Source organism: Castor canadensis, chromosome 13 (genome assembly GCF_047511655.1).
Source record: "Castor canadensis chromosome 13, mCasCan1.hap1v2, whole genome shotgun sequence".
Lineage (NCBI taxonomy): Eukaryota > Metazoa > Chordata > Mammalia > Rodentia > Castoridae > Castor > Castor canadensis.
This window is the reverse complement of record NC_133398.1, coordinates 91,571,395-91,575,208: the sequence shown is the minus strand read 5'-3', so window position 1 is coordinate 91,575,208 and position 3,814 is coordinate 91,571,395. Positions and strand designations below refer to the sequence as shown.

General features: G+C 43.5%; 1 non-coding gene across 1 annotated transcript; it reads right to left on the bottom strand.

Moving 5' to 3' along the window:
- Nucleotides 1–3,412: 3,412 nt before the first annotated feature.
- On the bottom strand, nt 3,413–3,576 carry LOC141416057 (U1 spliceosomal RNA). The gene has a single exon (XR_012440983.1). It is a non-coding gene; the product is annotated as a U1 spliceosomal RNA (small nuclear RNA).
- Between the last annotated feature and the right edge of the window lie 238 nt (nt 3,577–3,814).

Here is a 3,814-nt window from a genome sequence, read left to right as displayed (position 1 = left end):
TTCTTGGAAACTTGTCTGGATGCTTAGTCTACTCGAGAAGCAAGAATATGGTCCCAGGATGGGTTTTATCAAGGATAGGCAGAGGGAAGAGAAGCTGGGATTTGATGGACAGGAAGGGAAATGGATAAGCAAGTAAAGTATTTCACTGGGAGAGAGTAAAAGGCAGGGTCTGCATCATTACACAGGCTTATTAACAATAAGATGCTTTCCTGTGGTAGCCAGGGCAGAATGAACTCCTCATCCCATATGCTCCCCTGTCCTCTGCCAGTCACCAGTTCTTTGAATGCACTTTTGTAAACACATGTGCCTCTAGCTAAACTGTGATAGGAAGTCTTCCTGTCTGGGCCTAGGTTGCATTCACACTGGTGTTTCCTAAACTGCACACAAAGTTTAGACACTATAGGCACTCAGTTAATGCTGCTGGTTTGATGAGTGACTGCATTGCTGTCGGCAAGGATGTATTTACAATGGATACTGTCTTACGTTGGCTGTTAGAAACAGATCCAAGATGAGAATCATGTGTCAGTAATTTATTAAGGGACACAAGAGGGGAGGAAGCCAAGTAAGGGTAACATCAGCCTTATCCTGCAGGGACAGTTGGCCATACAGTTAGTTATACTTCAGAGTGAGGCAAACCTGAAACAAGGAGGCAGAGCTGTGAGGTGCCCATACCCAATGGCCAGTTACTAATGATCACTGGAGGAGCAGATGAAGAGCTGAAACAGAAAGGGGCTGAAGAGATCAGGGTGGGTCCATGATATGGTTTGAATGTCCCACCAGGACTCACATTGAAATTTAGTTCCGATTGAGATGTATGGAGAGTGTGGGAACTTAATCCATCGTCATCTGGAGGTAACATCTCTGAGAAGTAATTTAGTTAGACTAAATGAAGCCATAAGCATGGGTCTCTCATCCAATGTGATTGTGACTTTATAAAGAGGAGAGACCAGGGCTAGGACATTCTGTGCCCCCTTGGGATTCTGTGAAATGCCCAACAGCAAGAAGGACCTCACCAGATTCATCAGACACACTTGCTCTTGAACTTCTCAGCCTTCAGAACTGTGAACCAAATAAGTCTTTCTCTTCTTCCTTCCTTCCTTCCTTTCTTTCTTTCTTTCTCTCTCTCTTTCTCCCCCCCCCTTTTATTTTGGGACTTGAACTCAGGGTAGACCTTGTGTCACTCCAGCAGCTCTTTTTCGTAATAGGTTTTTTTTTGAGATAGGATCTCATGAACTATTGGTCTGGGCTGGTTTCAAACCGAAATCCTCCTGAACTTTGCCTCCTGAGTAGCTAGGATTACAGGCATGAGCCATTGGTGCCCAACACCTTTATTCTTTATAAATAACTCAGCCTGTGGTATTCAGTTATGGCAACAGAAAATGAACTAAGGCACACCAACATTGCTTACTATGGACAGTGACCAACCTTTGCTCTAATCCTAATTGTCCAGGAGTGCACTTTAGGTTAAACATATAACTGGCACCAGCCATGCTCCATGGGGCAGAAGGATACTCACTATATGCATCTATGAATGGACTAGAGAGACAGGCAGAGCAGAACACAAAGCATCATTTTTCACATTACACTTCCAGGAGAATTTCGCAGAGAGCCGGATGCTGGTGCCTCATGCCTGTAATCTTAACTACTTGAGAGATTGAGATCAGGAGGATTGAGGTTTGAGGCCAGCCAATAACCATAGCAAGAAAGACCAGAGGTGCAGCTCAAGAGGTACAGCGTCTGCTTTGCAAGTGTGAAGTCCTGAGTTCAAACCCCAGTCCCACCACTACCACCAACAAAAAAAGCATAGGAAAGGTAACAATTGATTTTTTCCCCAAAGTCATAAACATAAAATCTTAAAGACTTTAAAACCTTGGATGCTTCTTTTCAAAGCATTTGTGAGCAGTAGAGCTTATTTGGGGAACTTCCACCACTTCCTCCACTGGCCCCCAATATGCATCTTTCTTCTCCTTCTCTGTTGCAGACATGACCTTTTGTGTGGTCATGTACAAGGATCAGATCTTTTCCTGGGGAGCAAGGTCTTAGTCTGATTTCTGTTGCTATAACTGAATGCTATAACTGAGCAATTTATAAAGAATAACAATTTATTAAAATCATGGTTCTGAGAGCTGGGAAATTCAAGATCAGGTGCATCTGGTGACATCCTTCTTGCTGATGGGGACTCTGCCAAGCCTCAACAAGTCACAAAGTGTCACATGGTGAGATGGAATGTCTAACTCAGGTCTTTCTTCTTCTTATAAAGCCACAATCTCATCAGATCAGAGACACATCCTGTGCCCTCATTTAACCTCCTAACTTCCCAAAGATCTCACCTCCAGATATCATAGCTGATTACGCTTCTGCCCTCTTAATACCTCACAGTGGGGATTCAATTTCAACCTGAGTTTTGGTGTGGACATTCAAACCATAGCAGGTGGATAACGGTTGTTCACTGTTACATGGGTTTAGACCAAATTTTGCCCATTAGACATGAGTGAAACCTTCATTTTCAAACAGGCACAATTTGTTTATACACGTATTTCTGAGCTCAGTGAAGCCCCAGCTCTCTGACCTGGAAGGTCCTCCTGTTACCAGTGGTGGGGAAAGGTGACAGGGTCCTTCAGCCTTCTACTCCCATGCAAACACAGGAACTTGGGATCTACAATGAAAAGTGTTATCAGAAAGTCAGTGCAGCCATCTACCTTGGTTCTGCAGACTGGTAAGAGAAGAATTCAGCCAAGACAGAAAGTGTGGGGAAAGTGATAGTAGACTTTATTAGGAAAGGAGTTTAGAATAACATGTTTGGTCCAGTCTGTGAGGGCGGTGTGCAGGGTTTGAAAGATCACAGAAAAATAAGAACTGAAACAGAAGCAAAGTTTTCACTTTCCAGGGAAAAGGGTCAGACACTAAGCAGTATCAGCCCAGTAGGAGCATGGGCTGGGGTTTATAAGTATTTGAGATATAGAAGGAATATCCTGTTGATGTTTTGGTTTTTTGGTTTAGCTGATTGTCCCAGGAAGCGGCTGGTGTAATTGGTTTTCAGTGTTTTGCCAAGGTGGCTGTGTGCTAGCTTGTACAATCTTTTCTATGACATCAAATATTTGGTCAATAAGATACAAGTGGGGTTCCACTTGAGTTCAGAAAAACAGTTTCTGCAAAACAAAGTAAAAAAGCCTTCCGTGCCTGACAAGATCCTTTACAAAATGGAGTAGGTTAGACTAATTTGAGTTGGGGCCTTATATAACAGGATAAAAGTAGGGAAAAATGGGGAGGGGGAAATGGGAGTAGAGACTCAAAATGGTGGTCCTTATCTGTAGTCTATACTTTCTGAGCTGGGGAATACACGTGGTCATGTTATTTAGCGACCCAGACAATGGATCTTGGTGCCCAAAATGGGTGCTGTTTTTATTTTTTTCAGGGGAGAGTGCATACACAGTCCCCCACTACCACAAATTATGCAGTCGAGTTTCCCACATTCGGGGAAATTGCAGGGGTCAGCACATCCCGAGTGCAATGGATAAGCCTCGCCCTGGGAAAACCACCTTCATGATAATGGTATCTCCCCTGCCAGGTAAGTATGTGTTTATTATTTTAAAACATGGAGACGTGATCTAGGCCTAGCCAAAATGCAGGGACAACAGGAGAATTTTAGGACTTCTCGTTCCCAGACAGGCCTTCGATTTTCTGTTCTACCTGTTCAGGGAAGCTTGCTGCACCTTACCATTTCAGAGAGGAAGGCAGGTGCAGAGAGCATCTCTATGTCTTCCTGTTCACTTTTAGTTTTTACTTCCTCACTCCAATTTTTTTTTTTTTTTTG